The sequence below is a fragment of the Bufo gargarizans genome, chromosome 4 (genome assembly GCF_014858855.1).
Source record: "Bufo gargarizans isolate SCDJY-AF-19 chromosome 4, ASM1485885v1, whole genome shotgun sequence".
Classification (NCBI taxonomy): Eukaryota; Metazoa; Chordata; class Amphibia; order Anura; family Bufonidae; genus Bufo; species Bufo gargarizans.
In genome coordinates this window covers 362,074,779-362,092,001 of record NC_058083.1, presented here as the reverse complement: position 1 = coordinate 362,092,001, position 17,223 = coordinate 362,074,779, and the positions used below count along the sequence as shown (strand labels likewise).

The window sequence follows — 17,223 nt, the reverse complement described above, 5'->3', positions numbered from 1 at the left end:
ATTACACAAATATCGGTGTATGCGGAGCTGCAAGACGAGATTTCTCCTTTGCAGTAAAAAATATATGTTTGCCGAGGCTTATGAGCTGAGGAGCGATGTTCATATGCTTTGGCAAACACTTTGTATATAAAATAAATATATAAATTCCGGCAATGATTTATTCATCCACATCAATTGATGTCAATGGAGAAATCGGGTTTGCCAGGGCAGACGCCTTTCCCCTCCTTTTTTTTTTTGGGCAGAGATTTTTTCATCCACATTGATCGATGCGAATAAAGAAATCTGTACCGTTCATTTTTTCTTTCAGCCCAGAGGCTGAACGAAAAAAATCTCATTACCCGTATGCTCAATATAAGGAGAATAGCAGAAACTCCTAATGCTGGCCATACATGTAATGATTGCGGAGACCCTCAAATGCCAGGGCAGTACAAACACCCCAGAAAATGACCCCATTTTTGAAAGAAGACACCCCAAGGTATTTGCTGAGGGGTATATTGAGTCCATGAAAGATTGAACTTTTTGTCCCAAGTTAGTGGGAAAAAATAAATAAATATCAATTTCCGCTAACTTGTGGCAAAGACAAAAATCTATGAACTCGCCATGCCCCTCATGGAATACCTTGGGGTGTCTTCTTTCCAAAATGGGGTCACATGTGGGGTATTTATACTGCCCTGGTATTTTAGAGGCCTTAAAGCGTGAGAAGAAGTCTGGAATCCAAATGTCTAAAATGCCCTCCTAAAAGGAATTTGGGCCCCTTTGCGCACCTAGGCTGCAAAACAGTGTCACACATGTGGTATCGCCGTACTCAGGAGAAGTTGGGCAATGTGTTTTAGGGTGTCTTTTTACATATACCCATGCTGGGTGATAAAAAATGTCTCTCTAAAATGACAACTTAGTATAAAGAAAATGGGAAAAGTTGACTTTTAGAGAGATATTTCTCTCACCCAGCATGGGTATATGTAAAAATACACCCCAAAACACATTGCCCTACTTCTTCTGAGTACGGCGATACCACATGTGTGACACTTTTTTGCAGCCTAGGTGGGCAAAGTGGCCCAAATTCTAAAGATCACCTTTAGGATTTCACTGGGCATTTTTTACACATTTGGATTTCAAACTATTTCTCACGCATTAGGGCCCCTAAAATGCCAGGGCAGTATAAATACCCCACAAGTGACCCCATTTTGGAAAGAAGACACCCCAAGGTATTTCATGATGGGCATAGTGAGTTCATGTAAATTTTTATTTTTTGTCACAAGTTAGGCCTCTTTCACACTTGCATTGTCCGGATCCGGCGTGTACTCCACTTGCCGGAGGTACACGCCAGATCCGGAAAAACGCAAGTGTACTGAAAGCATTTGAAGACGGATCCGTCTTCAAAATGCTTTCAGTGTTACTATGGCAGCCATGCGATCACGTCATCCATGCGCCTGGGGCGCCCTGACGTCACTCTGGAGCGCCCCAGGAGCCACACGGACGGTAAGTATGCTGCTCCCCTGCTCCCCACTACACTTTACCATGGCTGCCAGGACTTTAGCATTCCGGCAGCCATGGTAACCATTGAGAAAAAGCTAAACGTCGTATCCGGCAATGCGCCGAAACGACGTTTAGCTTAAGGCCAGATCCGGATCAATGCCTTTCAATGGGCATTAATTCCGGATCCGCCCTTGCGGCAAGTATTCAGGATTTTTGTCCGGAGCAAAAAGCGCAGCATGCTGCGGTATTTTCTCCGGCCAAAAAACGTTCCGTTCCGGAACTGAAGACATCCTGATGCATCCTGAACGGATTTCACTCCATTCAGAATGCATTAGGATAATCCTGATCAGGATTCTTCCGGCATAGAGCCCCGACGATGGAACTCTATGCCGGAAGACAAGAACGCAAGTGTGAAAGAGCCCTAAGTGGAATATGAGACTTTGTAAGAATTTTTTTTTTTATTAAAATCATTTTCCGCTAACTTGTGCCCCCCAAAAAAAATTCTAGGAACTCGCCATGCCCCTCACGGAATACCTTGGGGTGTCTTCTTTCCAAAATGGGGTCACTTGTGGGGTATTTATACTGTACTCAGGAGAAGTTGGGCAATGTGTTTTGGTGTGTGTTTTTACATATACTCATGCTGGGTGAAAGAAATATCTCTCTAAAATGACAACTTTATATAAAAAAATGTGAAAAGTTGACCTTTAGAGAGATATATTTCTCTGACCCAGCATGGGTATATCTAAAAATACACCCCAAAACACATTGCCCTACTGCTTCTGAGTACGGCGATACATGTGTGACACTTTTTTGCAGCCTAGGTGGGCAAAGGGGCCAAAATTCTAAAGAGCACCTTTAGGATTTCACAGGGCATTCTTTACACATTTGGATTTCAAACTACTTCTCACGCATTAGGGCCCCTAAAATGCCAGGGCAGTATAAATACCCCACAAGTGACCCCATTTTGGAAAGAAGTGATGGGCATAGTGAGTTCATGGAAGTTTTTATTTTTTGTCACAAGTTAGTGGAATATGAAACTTTGTAAGAAAGAAAAATCATCATTTTCCGCTAACTTGTTACATGAAATAAAAACTTCTATGAATTCTGAACTCGCTATGCCCATCAGCGAATACCTTAGGGTGTCTACTTTCTGAAATGTGGTTATTTGTGGGGTGTTTCTACTGTCTGGGCATTGTAGAACCTCAGGAAACATGACAGGTGCTCAGAAAGTCAGAGCTGCTTCAAAATGCGGAAATTCACATTTTTGTACCATAGTTTGTAAACACTATAACTTTTGCACAAACCAATAAATATACACTTATTGCATTTTTTTTATCAAAGACATGTAGAACAATAAATTTAGCGGAAAATTTATATAGATGTAGTTTTATTTGAAAAATTTTACAACTGAAAGTGAAAAATGTAATTTTTTGCAAACAAATCAGTAAATTTCGATTTAATAAAAAAAAAGTAAAAATGTCAGCAGCAATGAAATACCACCAAATGAAAGCTCTATTAGTGAGAAGAAAAGGAGGTAAAATTCATTTGGGTTGTAAGTAAAATTCATTTGGGTTGACCGAGCAATAAACAGTGAAAGTAGTGTAGTGCAGAATTGTAAAAAGTGGTCTGGTCATTAAGCGGGTTTAAGCTAGGGGAGCTGAGGTGGTTACAAAATTAGCTGTGCGTCCTTGTCAGTTCTAGTTACATCACTGTTTGCAGCGATGATGGAATACTTCTTGTTTTCCTCCTAGGTGCAGTATGCTGCTTATATAGCAGTGGGTGGTATCGCATCTGTTATCCGGTTGATGTTTGCAGGACCTGTGTTTTTGCTATTTTCCAAAACCAGCTTTGGTCAGAATCTTCTGGTTAAAGTAAGTATGGTTTTGTTTTCGGTTTTCAATGTAAATTGCTTGTTCCTGTTAAAGGGACTCTCTACCATTGCAAAGATTTATTCTCAGTCCATAGGATAGGGGATAAGTGTCTGATCAGTGGGGGTTGCCACCTCTACTCATCTCTATATTAAGACCGGTGTTCTGCTAGATCTCTGTACCTTGCGAAAAGTCTATACCAGAAGTGATGCTGCCGCACTGGAATCAGCTGGAGGAGGGTGTGCGCTGCGTAAGCGCACATCCACCGGCTTACCAAAGAATCATTGCAGCGCCGCGATAGAAGTACTTCATGCACTGCGCGTGCGCACTTAGGGGTATAAAGATTTAGCAAAATGTTGCATCAGATCTCCCTACCCCTGAGTGCGCAAGCGACTGGTGACCTCGGTATCCAGCTCTCAGCTCTGCGGTAAGGATGAACTGCAACTGATGATTTGTGGGTGCCTGCGCTCACCCTCCTCCAGCTGATTCCTGTGCGGCCGTGTCACTTCCTGTATAGACTTTTCGCAAGGTATAGAGATCTGGCAGAACACCGGCAACTAAAACTCTGGCCTTAATAAATTACCTCGTATTCTCTATCCTGTCCATATTGTATAATATAAGTGTTTGTAATGGAACTTCCCATTTAAAGAGGACCTGTCACCTCTGCTGAGTCCTGACATGCCTGTTTTAATAGCTACATGCATTCTCTATGTAAAAACAATTCTGGAGCATCTATTCTTATGTGCCATTCCTTTATTATTTCTACTAGAAGTTAAGAATGAATTGCAATCTGCCGTAAGGGTACAGAGGAGGGAACCAGTTGGGGGGGTCCCTGCACTGTCTGACAATAGCAGCACTGACTGGATAGAGTTAGACTGTGAAGGTACACCACCCCAACTGGTTAACACACCTCTGTAACCTTACTGCAGACTGCTAGAAATGTATTCATAACTTCTAGTAGAAGTAATAAATGAATGGCACAGCATAGAGCCATAAGAATAGATGCCCTAGAATTGTTATTACATGGGGAATGTATGCAGCTATTAAAACAGGCATGTAAGGAGTGGTGACAGGTCCTCTATAAGCCCTTCAACCACAATAACATATCTGTATGTCGTTGCGGCTGAGGGAATGTATCAAGCGGGCTGGTTTGCTGAGCCTGCTCCATACATGGCGGGTGCCAGCTGTATAATATAGCAGGCACCTGGCTTTAATGACTGGGATTGGCAATGATGTCGAAACCAGTCATTTTGACACCTCAGATGCTGCGGTCAATAGCGATCACAGCATCTGTGACGTTAGACAGAGTGAGGGACGCCATCTGCCTTCCAATTGGAGCCCCCGCAGTGAAATTGCAGGACTTCGATCAGTTACCATGAAAGCCTGGTGCCTGCTGAAGGCCTGTCATTTTAAACCGCCTGTAAAGCCGAGCATGAAGTATGGCTCATCAGGCAAAGCATCAGAATCCCATAGACCTTAATAGTTCTTTATTATGGTCTATGAGACAAGTGATCACACAACCTATCCTGCAAAAAGTAAGCCTTCATATGGCTGTATAAACAGAAATTTTAATAAGTTATGGCTATTGGAATGTGGAGAGGAAAAAACGGAAAAGCCAAAAATGAAAATGGGCCTGGTCCTTAAGGTGTTAAGGAATGTCTTTAGGGAGAACAATAATGGTTGAACCTTTTGATCGCCTATCATACCTTTTACATTTTTCCCATGTGACCTTACATAGAAAGAATTATTTTGTAAAAAATGGAATGGACACTACTAAGTAAACTGAACATTTGCTGTTAGAGACCTTAGTATTTATTACATCAGAAAACAGGCATATTCAGAAGCGCTGTATAAACCTCATGACAGTTAAATACTTAAATATTTTAATAGGAAAAATGCCTACACTGCATACTTACCATTTATTAAGTTGTCATCAGTAACACTTGTATCATTTTCATCTGTAGTTTTTACTCATGTACAATCCAATAGTAAAAAAAAAAAGTTGTGGCCTGGTCCATTAGACACCATATTACAGATATTACAGAGATATTGTTCCATGCAAGGCTTGCATAATACAGTGCTATATAGAGCAATGTCTGCTGGCACATGGGGTGCCTACAGCTCCAAGGTACCTTGCCCACTACCTGAGCCCATATAGTAAGAGCCTACAGGATTCACAGATGTATGGAAGACTTTTATTTGAAGAAAAAGTGCAGTAAAAGTCTGAGTAAACTCCAGACATTAATTGATCTCATTGATTTCTGTCTTTCTTAACAGTACCCCAAGTTCTTTTCTTGCGGTTATGTCTCTAAAGAAGGACCAACACAGCAACAGGTAATGTACCATTCAGTGATTTATTTTTTCTGTAGGAAAATGCATGACCATGAATACAGACTTTATAGATTCTGCTGATGGGGAGAATTCGAGGACGTAGGTCACAACTAGGGCTGAGCGAATCGACTTCGGATGAAACATTTGCATAAAACTTTGTTTCAGTACTGTATGAAGCGAGCTTGGAACTGAACCAATTTCTGAAATTATTATGCTAAGTCTCGCAAAACTTTGCAAAGTAATAACTTTGGCTCATCGGAGCCAATACATTCTAATACTGTACGGAGATCTGACTACTTTTTGATATTTTCCAGTCATTCATACTTTTTTAAATCCATTCCAGTCATTCAGTGGTAAGCCCAAACAACCCCTCTAAAGAATGAGATAATATGTTAACACATACCGTAGTGGGCTAATCATATTTTGCAGGTATCTATGTTGAGACAAGTACTTTTGGAAAGCTAGACCCGTATACAATATTCAAAAAACAAATGATGAGGCAGCACTCCAAACTAGGTGAAGGGTTAGATCCGTTTATTCCCCAGTAGAAACGTTTTAGCCCAGCTCAATGAGGCCTTTGTCAAGACCCGTGTTACAGTTATACACAGACACTGCCCCTTTACCCTCATCCCTCAGTCTCTTCTCTTTTTTTTATCAGGATTCATGCTGCGGACTGCAAATAGCGGGTCTGCGATCCATAAGATACGCTCTGTTCTATTTGGTTGCGGTACAGAGGCTTTGACCGAAATCCCACAGAAGCTCCTTGTAGTGCTTCCACTCCGTGCCTCCGCTCCGTATCTTGCAGATTGCAGACCCATTCAGGTCAGTGGGCCCGGATCAGTGATATGGATTGCACACAGTCGTATATAGTGCCTGTATATTGCAGAACCGCTGTTTTCGGTCCACTCGTGTGCTTGAGCCCCCAGTCATATTTGTGCTAGTCATTTCTATATATATTGCTTACAGTGGCATAGCTAGAAGTCATTGGGCTCACAGTTAATTTTTGAACAACCCCCTCTTCCCGTGCAACCCTCACTCCTGCGACTAGTCGAGATAGCTCTCTCAGACCAGACCAAGCTGCTGCTGGGTCAGTTTCCTACGTTGATATATTCTGTATATCATGTCACTGTATCATGAATCACGTCACACCTGTCGGTGTGGAATTATGATGAAGAATGGAGCTCTATTGTGGCCAAGGGTATAAGATGTGCAGCACGGATGGCACCTACCTTGAAATAGTTAATCAGCCCCAGCCTTTTTCGTGATCACCCTATTGCTAAACTGGCATGGCTACGCCATAGAGGTAGTTTTAGGTGTGGCCATAACAGGTGTATTTGTTGAAATGTTTTTCAACAGCGAATCCTAAACGATATGGTATCAATGTATAAATTATAACATGAATCCTGCTGTATACTTGATGACATGTACTGAATGTTTTGTGCAATATGTGGGGTGTACCACCAATTAAATAAATTCTAGGATATGCAAACATATTTCTGATATCCCACATTTTAAAACTAGAAATGTATCAGCGGCCAAGTTACAGTTTGCAACTGCCTACAAAGGAGATGTTTCAATGCATTCAGTTCAAGGGGTGGAGAGGGTTATTGCTCCGATCAGAGATGGCGACTACAAAAAGACACTGCTCAGCAGGGACACATTTTGGATGTTCCAGCTGGGCAGTTGTCACTCCACCGTCTTGAACAGAAAGCATGACCTTACTCTACAATATGCTTAATGGGTTTCTGTTTTTATCTGTGTTTATGTTTTGTGTTTTTTTTTTTTTCATTATGGAAAGTCCATTATGGAAACATATGACGCTCCGAGCCTGATTGGAGGAGTGTTGGTATTTTAGTTTGTGCTATATTCATTCTCAGTATCATAAGTAATGATCTGGATGTGCTGATCCAAAATGCGTAGAGGAGTTTTTATCACTTGAAAAATAGTTTGGATGTTGTTAGGGCACTTCGCCTCTATCTTCGTTTGACTGAGCCCTTTAGCCGGTCGGACTCCCTCTTTGTGATCCCTGAGGGTTCTCACGAGGGCCTGCAACCTTCCAAGGGCACCATATCCAGTTGGATTAGGTCAGACTCAGCAATTAAGAAATCCTATGTTGCCAAGGGTCGTGTTCCTCCCTTTCATTTGACCGCTCATTCCACTAGGGCGGTCGGGGCTTCTTGGGCGGTTAGACATTAGGCCTCAGCTTCCCAGGTCTGCAAGGCCGCCATGTGGGCCTCTGTTCATACGTTTTCCAAATTTTATCACATCCACTCCTTGGCTTCTGCTGATGCCAGTTTGGGTCGCAGGGTTCTGCAAGCAGCCGTGAGTTAGTTGCGTTGCATGGCTGTTTTATTGCTGCCCTCCCTTGTGGACTGCTTTAGGACGTCCCATGGTGCTGTGTCCCCCAATGCATTCAAGAAAAAAATGGATTTTTGTACTCGCCATCCTTTTCTCGTAGGATGCATTGGGGGACAAAAATCCCACTCTTTTGGCTAAGTTTTTCTGTTGGTCACGTTTTACTTCTAGTGTCAGCCTCCTAGTGGCAGCTGGGCATATACCCATGGTGCTGTGTCCCCCAATGCATCCTACAAGAAAAGGTTTTTACAGTGAGTACAAAAATCCAGTTATTTCATATAATGAACGCTGTAATGGAAAAAAAAATCTAAATGGCTGATTTGCCAGTTGTTCATCACTTCCCCCCCCAATTTTTTTATAAAAAGTGATCCAGCATACACACTCCAAAATGGTATCATACAGGACTGAAGATCTCAGTACAAAAAATTAACCCTCAGAAAGCGTAAGGCCGCTTTCACACGGGCGAGAATTCTGCACGGGTGCAATGCGTGAGGTATACGCATTGCACCGGCACTGAATTCGGACCCATCCACTTCAGTGGGGCTTTTCAGATGAGCTGTATTTTTCACGCATCACTTGTGCGTTACTTGAAAATCGCAGCATGCTCTATAGTCTGCGTTTTTCACGCAACGCAGGCCCCATAGAAATGAATGGGGATGTGTGAAAATCGCAAGCATCCGCAAGCAAGTGCGGATGCGGTGTGATTTTCACGCATGGTTGCTAGGAGATGATAGGGATGAAAGCAACCCCGGACCCCATTAAAGGGCTTCTGTCACCCCACAAAAGTCATATTTTTTTTTGGGGCTAGTTACATTCCTTATAGCACGATATAGGAGAATATAATGTTGTCACTTACTTTCATGCGGCCGTTTCTTGAGAAAACGAAGTTTTATAATATGCAAATCCGGTCTCTACCAGCAAGTAGGGTGCCTGCGCCGATGACATCACCGAAAGAGAAGACGTCATCGGCACAGGCGCACTGAGGGAGTTCTGAGGAGACGAGCCTCCTCATCTCAGAGCGCCTGCGCCGAATGAACAGAGGCGCGCGATTTTTGAAATACTGACAGGGCCGTCCGGAGGAGGAGATTACAGCTGGCCCTGTCAATCAACACGACGAGGGGGCGGTTTTCTGCTGCGGCTACCAGCAAGTAGACGTCCTACTTGCTGGTAGAGACCGGATTTGCATATTATAAAACTTCGTTTTCTCAAGAAACGGCCGCATGAAAGTAAGTGACAACATTATATTCTCCTATATCGCGCTATAAGGAATGTAACTAGCCAAAAAAAATGACTTTTGTGGGGTGACAGAAGCCCTTTAAAGTGTATTCCCTGTATTATTTTCCCTTTATAACATGGTTATAAGGGAAAATAATAGCATTCTTAACACAGAATGCTTAGTAAACTGTAGATTGAGGTGTTAAAAAAACTGTTCCAATTGTTTGCACAGCCTTCTTCTTTCAGGACCAGCAAAAGGACCTTTGGTGACGTAATCGCACTCACCACCAAAGGTCCTTTTGCAGGTCCTGAAAGAAGAATCAAGAAGAAGATGCTGGCTGCGCAAACAATTGTAACAGGTAAGTTATTTATTTTATTTTTTAACACCTCAATCTACAGTTTACTAAGCATTCTGTATTAAGAATGCTATTATGTTCCCTTATAACCATGTTATAAGGGAAAATATTAAAATCAACAGAATACCTAACCCAAACCTGAACTTCAGTGAAGAAGTTCGGGTTCGGGTCTGGGTACCACAGTCAGTTTTTTTTATCATGCGCGTGCAAAATGCAGTGCACCCGCGCATTAAAAACTGAACATCGGAACATAATCGCAGTCAAAACCGCATAATCGCAGTATTCTTTCCAAAATGTGGTCACTTGTGGGGTAGTTATACTGCCCTGGCATTTTAGGGGCCCAGACGCGTGAGAAGTAGTTTGAAATCAAAATGTGTAAAAAAAAATGGCCTGTGAAATCAGAAAGGTGCTCTTTGGAATGTGGGCCCCTTTGCCCACCTAGGCTGCAAAAAAGTGTCACACATGTGGTATCGCCGTACTCAGGAGAAGTTGGGGAATGTGTTTTGGGGTGTCATTTTACATATACCCATGCTGGGTGAGATGAATATCTCAGCAAACGTCAACTTTTCCCATTTTTTTTATACAAAGTTGGCATTTGACCAAGATATTTATCTCACCAAGCATGGGTATATGTAAAATGACACCCCAAAACACATTCCCCAACTTCTCCTGAGTTTGGCGATACCACATGTGTGACACTTTTTTGCAGCCTAGATGCGCAAAGGTGCCCAAATTCCTTTTAGGAGGGCATCTTTAGACATTTGGATCCCAGACTTCTTCTCACGCTTTAAGGCCCCTAAAAAGCCAGGGCAGTATAAATACCCCACATGTGACCCCATTTTGGAAAGAAGACACCCCAAGGTATTCAATGAGGGGCCTGGCGAATTCATAGAATTTTTTTTTTGGGGCATATGTTAGCGGAAATTGATTTATTTTATTTTTTCTCACAAAGTCTCACTTTTTCGCTAACTTGGGACAAAAATTTCAATCTTTCATGGACTTAATATGCCCCTCAGCGAATACCTTGGGGTGTCTTCTTTCCAAAATGGTGTTATTTGTGGGGTGTTTGTACTGCCCTGGCATTTGAGGGTCTCCACAATCATTACATGTATGGCCAGCATTAGGAGTTTCTGCTATTCTCCTTATATTGAGCATACAGGTAATGAGATTTTTTTTTTCCGTTCAGCCTCTGGACTGAAAGAAAAAAATGAACGGCACAGATTTCTTCATTCGCATCGATCAATGTGGATGAAAAAATCACTGCCAAAAAAAAAAGGAGGGGAAAGGCGTCTGCCAGGACATAGGATCTCCGCCCAACATCCATACCCACTTAGCTCGTATGCCCTGGCAAACCCGATTTCTCCATTCACATCAATCTATGTGGATGAATAAATCATTGCAGGGATTTCTTTTTTTTAATATATATACAAAGTGTTTGCCAAAGCATATGAACACCGCCGCCTCCTCAGCTCATATGCCTCGGCAAACGTATCTTTTACTGCAGAGGAGAAATCTCTTCTTGCAGCGCCGCATACACCGACTTTTGTGTAATCTGACAGCAGCGCAATGCTTCTGTCAGAATGCACATCAGTGCTGCAGCTATTCGATCGGTTGGTCCACCTGGAAGGTAATAAGAAACAAAACAAAAAAGAAAAAAACAGGCCGCAACGCAATAAATTTTATTAACTTTATAATAACTTTAGAACAGAACATAAATGTAAAAACACAAAATGCAATCGCACACTGCAACCAGCACTCTGCCCTGCCTTTATGCTGGATGTTGAATAAGGCATTGGTGTACATTTTGGCCAAAGCGTAATAAGCCACTCACCGCGTCAAGGTTGCCTTCATGAGTGGTCCCTAACACTAGTTCCTACCTTTTATGGGCCATGACAGCCACATAAAGTCCAGGGAGCGCAGGTACAGCATGCATGCCAAGCACACTCTGCTTTTAACCCCGTCCGGTGCCATTACAGCTTTCATCGGATCCAGGGATGCAAGTACTCACATGCATGCTGAGCCCACTTTATACTTCTCCTGGAGCCTAATGGCTGTCATGGCCCATAAAAGGTAGGAACTAGTGTTAGGGACCACTCATGAAGGCAACCTTGACGCGGTGAGTGGCTTATTACGCTTTGGCCAAAATGTACACCAATGCCTTATTCAACATCCAGCATAAAGGCAGGGCAGAGTGCTGGTTGCAGTGTGCGATTGCATTTTGTGTTTTTACATTTATATCTCTATTTCGCCACAGCAATCTGCACCTGCTAGGGGTTGTGCGGGCTGAAATTTTCCATATTTTTCTCTTAGAACAGAACATATAAACTTTATTTAACTTTTGAAACTGAACGTTAACTTTATTGCTTACTTCCCCATGGGACAATTTGCAAAGCGCAAATCGCCCAAAGATGTGGCGAAGTGCGTTATGCACTTTGTCCCAGGTGAAAGGAGAGGTTTGCAGCAGCTGTGTGTGAATGAGCCCTAATAGCCCTGTGTGCCTGTCCTGTGAGATGTGATCCCTACGCTAAGTGTACCTGTGTGTGGTACTTCCGGAAACACTCTCCAAAGCATAGGGCAGGGTGGTCAGGGCAGTCAGGACAGAAATAGCGGGTGTCACGCCTTATTCCACTCCTGCTACAGACACAACATCTTTTTCGGGGTGACGGTAGGGTTGAGGTACCGGCAACGACGCTGGGGAAATGTCGCTCGTGTAGACGGCTAACTACACTGGTGGATGGGGCCACGGAACCTCCTGGATACAGGAGGTTCTCGATGATCTCTTCCTGAAATTTGAGGAAGGATCCTGTTCTCCTAGCCTTACTGTAGAGAACAAAACTATTATATGCAGCCAATTGAATTAAATATACAGACACCTTCTTATACCAGCGTCTGGTGCGTCGGGAAACTAAATACGGAGACAACATCTGGTCATTGAAGTCAACCCCTCCCATGAGCAAATTATAGTCGTGGACACAGAGGGGCTTTTCAATGACACTGGTTGCTCGCTCAATTTGGATTGTCATGTCTGCGTGAATAGAGGAGAGCATGTATCGTCACGCTTGTCTCTCCATTTCACCGCAATCAATTCTTGGTTACACAAGGCAGCCCTCTCCCCCCTTGCAAGACGGGTGGTAACGAGCCGTTGGGGGAAGCCCGCGCGACTAGTTTGCGCGGTGCCACAGCAGCCAATCTGTTCTAGGAACAAATGCCTAAAGAGGGCCACACTTGTGTAGAAATTGTCCACATAAAGATGGTACCCCTTGCCAAATAAGGGTGACACCAAGTCCCAGACTGTCTTCCCACTGCTCCCCAGGTAGTCAGGGCAACCGACCGGCTCCAGGGTCTGATCTTTTCCCTCATAGATCCAAAATTTGTGGGTATAGCCTGTGGCCATTTCACAGAGCTTATACAATTTGACCCCATACCGGGCGCTCTTGCTTGGGATGTATTGTTTGAAGCCAAGGCGCCCGGTAAAATCTATAAGGGACTCGTCTACGCAGATGTTTTGCTCAGGGGTATACAAATCTGCAAATTTCTGGTTGAAGTGGTCTATTAGGGGCCGAATTTTGTGGAGCCGGTCAAAAGCTGGGTGGCCTCTGGGGTGGGAGGTGGTGTTATCGCTAAAGTGCAGGAAACGCAGGATGGCCTCAAATTGTGCCCTGGACATAGCAGCAGAGAACATGGGCATGTGATGAATTGGGTTCGTGGACCAATATGACTACAATTCATGCTTTTTGGGTAGACCCATGTTGAGGAGAAGGCCCAGAAATTTTTTTAATTCGGAAACTTGGACTGGGCATAAAAGCTTCCCGGGTTGGCGGCTATAAATTGAGTGGCATACCGGTTTGTTTCTGCCACAACTAAGTCCAAGAGCTCCGCAGTCAAGAACCGCTCAAAAAATCCCAGGGCCGAACCGATCTGAGCTGTCTCAACCCGAACTCCAGACTGGGCGGTGAAAGGGGGAACTAATGGTGCGGCTGAAGTTGGGGACTGCCAATCAGGATTTGCCAGCACCTCAGGGATTCTAGGGGGTCTACAGGCCTGTCTGTGCGGTGGCTGCGACGGGGTAACTACTGCACGTGCCACCGTACCAGCTTCAACTGCCCTTCTGGTGCTGGCCACTTCACCATGTTGTATGGCAGTGCTGGTACTAGGTCCAGGGAGGGCTGTGCTGCTGGTGTATGCCTCACCACGTAATCCAACAGCGCCAGCCCCACTCTGCTGCCCTTGAAGCGGATCCTGCGCAACCTGTGGTCTAGCGACACAGGGCCGGGTACGCCTGGTGGTATCAGGGACCTCAACCTCCTCATCCGAACTTTGGGTCAGACTGCCACTGCTTTCTACAGGTTCATATTCTGACCCGCTAGATTCATCAGATGAGGGTTCCCATTCCTCATCTGACTGGGTCAGAAGCCTGTAGGCCTCTTCAGAAGAATACCCCCTGTTTGACATTTGGGCTACTAAATTTAGGGGTATTCCCTGAGACTACCCAAGAAAAAAAGCAAGCCTGTCTTACAAATGGGAGGCTAGCGAAGTACCGGAGGCCGCTGCGGTTGATAAAAAATATCAAAATTGATTTTTTTTATCGCCGCATTGCTTGTAAAGTGATTGTGCAGTGATCAAAAATAAATAAATTTTTGGTCACTGCAGCGGGGCGGGCGTGGGTGAACGCACGTGTGGGCGACCAATCAGGCCTGATCGGGCAAACACTGCGTTTTGGGTGGAGGGCGAGCTAAGGTGACACTAATACTATTATAGATCTGACTGTGATCAGTTTTGATCACTTACAGATACTATAAAAGTACAAAAGATGATTAGCGATACGCTAATCAGCGAATAAGTGACTGCGGTGCGGTGGGCTGTGCGCTAAACGATCGCTAAACTACCTAACCAAGGGGCCTAAACTATCCCTAAAACCTAACAGTCAATACCAGTGAAAAAAAAAAAAAGTGACAGTTTACACCGATCACTTTTTTCCTTTCACTAGGTGATTGACAGGGGCGATCAAGGGGTTAATTGGGGTGCTGGGGGTGATCTGGGGCTAAGTTAAGTTTTTGGTGCTACTCACTGTGATGCCTGCTCTTCTGCTGAGACCAACCGACGAAAAGGACCAGCAGAGGAGAAGGGAAGCCATTAAAAACACATCATATTTACAAATATAATGTGTTAGATGGCTTCTGATTTGAGATTTTAAAAATCGCCAGCCTGCCAGCAACGATCATTGGCTGGCTGGCAGGCTGGTGACGTGACTCCCCCTCTAACTTTTGCCGGCCTGCGCTGGGCATGCGCGGGCCAGCTAAGCGCATCATCTCGCCTCTCGCGAGATGACGCGTATATGCGTGACTGTGCCTGGAGCTGCCGCCTCTGGACCGCGATACTGAGTTAGGCGGTCCAGAGGCGGTTAAATGGTGATGTTAGAAAGTGCAATTTGTCCCACAAAAAAGAAGCCCTCGTATGGCTCTTAGAGGGTATAGCCCACCTGGGCGTAGCCAACCTTTTTTTATATCTAGTGTCACCTCCTAGAGAGGGTTTTTCTTTTCCATTACATTATACACTTTCCATGGTTACGACCACCCTGTAATCCAGCACCGTTAGCCGTGCTTGCACACTATAAGAAAACGTGCGGGCCTCTCTGGTGGCTGGGACCGTGGGAGTGTGCATAGAGCGGTAATTTTTCCTATAGTGTTCAAGCATGGCCACTGCTGCTGGATTACAGGGTGGTCATAACTAGAGTTGAGCGAACACCTGGATGTTCGGGTTCGAGAAGTTCGGCCGAACATCCCGGAAATGTTCGGGTTCGGGATCCGAACCCGATCCGAACTTCGTCCCGAACCCGAACCCCATTGAAGTCAATGGGGACCCGAACTTTTCGGCACTAAAAAGGCTGTAAAACAGCCCAGGAAAGAGCTAGAGGGCTGCAAAAGGCAGCAACATGTAGGTAAATCCCCTGCAAACAAATGTGGATAGGGAAATGAATTAAAATAAAAATTAAATAAATAAAAATTAACCAAAATCAATTGGAGAGAGGTTCCATAGCAGAGAATCTGGCTTCCCGTCACCCACCACTGGAACAGTCCATTCTCAGATATTTAGGCCCCGGCACCCAGGCAGAGGAGAGAGGTCCCGTAACAGAGAATCTGTCTTCATGTCAGCAGAGAATTAGTCTGCATGTCATAGCAGAGAATGAGGCTTCACGTCAGCCACCACTGCAACAGTCCATTGGCATATATTTAGGCCCAGCACCCAGGCAGAGGAGGGAGGTCCCGTAACAGAGAATCTGTCTTCATGTCAGCAGAGAATTAGTCTGCATGTCATAGCAGAGAATGAGGCTTCACGTCAGCCACCACTGCAACAGTCCATTGGCATATATTTAGGCCCAGCACACACACAGGCAGAGGAGAGAGGTCCCGTAACAGAGAATCTGGCTTCATGTCAGCAGAGAATCAGTCTGCATGTCATAGCAGAGAATGAGGCTTCACGTCAGCCACCACTGCAACAGTCCATTGGCATATATTTAGGCCCAGCACACACACAGGCAGAGGAGAGAGGTCCCGTAACAGAGAATCTGGCTTCATGTCAGCAGAGAATCAGTCTGCATGTCATAGCAGAGAATGAGGCTTCACGTCAGCCACCACTGCAACAGTCCATTGGCATATATTTAGGCCCAGCACACACACAGGCAGAGGAGAGAGGTCCCGTAACAGAGAATCTGGCTTCATGTCAGCAGAGAATCAGTCTGCATGTCATAGCAGAGAATGAGGCTTCACGTCAGCCACCACTGCAACAGTCCATTGGCATATATTTAGGCCCAGCACACACACAGGCAGAGGAGAGAGGTCCCGTAACAGAGAATCTGTCTTCATGTCAGCAGAGAATTAGTCTGCATGTCATAGCAGAGAATGAGGCTTCACGTCAGCCACCACTGCAACAGTCCATTGGCATATATTTAGGCCCAGCACCCAGGCAGAGGAGGGAGGTCCCGTAACAGAGAATCTGTCTTCATGTCAGCAGAGAATTAGTCTGCATGTCATAGCAGAGAATGAGGCTTCACGTCAGCCACCACTGCAACAGTCCATTGGCATATATTTAGGCCCAGCACACACACAGGCAGAGGAGAGAGGTCCCGTAACAGAGAATCTGGCTTCATGTCAGCAGAGAATCAGTCTGCATGTCATAGCAGAGAATGAGGCTTCACGTCAGCCACCACTGCAACAGTCCATTGGCATATATTTAGGCCCAGCACACACACAGGCAGAGGAGAGAGGTCCCGTAACAGAGAATCTGGCTTCATGTCAGCAGAGAATCAGTCTGCATGTCATAGCAGAGAATGAGGCTTCACGTCAGCCACCACTGCAACAGTCCATTGGCATATATTTAGGCCCAGCACACACACAGGCAGAGGAGAGAGGTCCTGTAACAGAGGATCTGGCTTCATGTCAGCAGAGAATCAGTCTGCATGTCATAGCAGAGAATCAGGCTTCACGTCAGCCACCACTGCAACAGTCCATTGTCATAAATTTAGGCCCAGCACCCAGGCAGAGGAGAGAGGTCCCGTAACAGACAATCTGGCTTCATGTCAGCAGAGAATTAGTCTGCATGTCATAGCAGAGAATGAGGCTTCA

General features: G+C 44.8%; 1 pseudogene; it reads left to right on the top strand.

Annotated features, from left to right (window-relative positions):
- LOC122935435 overlaps window positions 1-17,223 on the top strand; it is a 178,709-nt pseudogene that overhangs the window by 140,974 nt on the left and 20,512 nt on the right.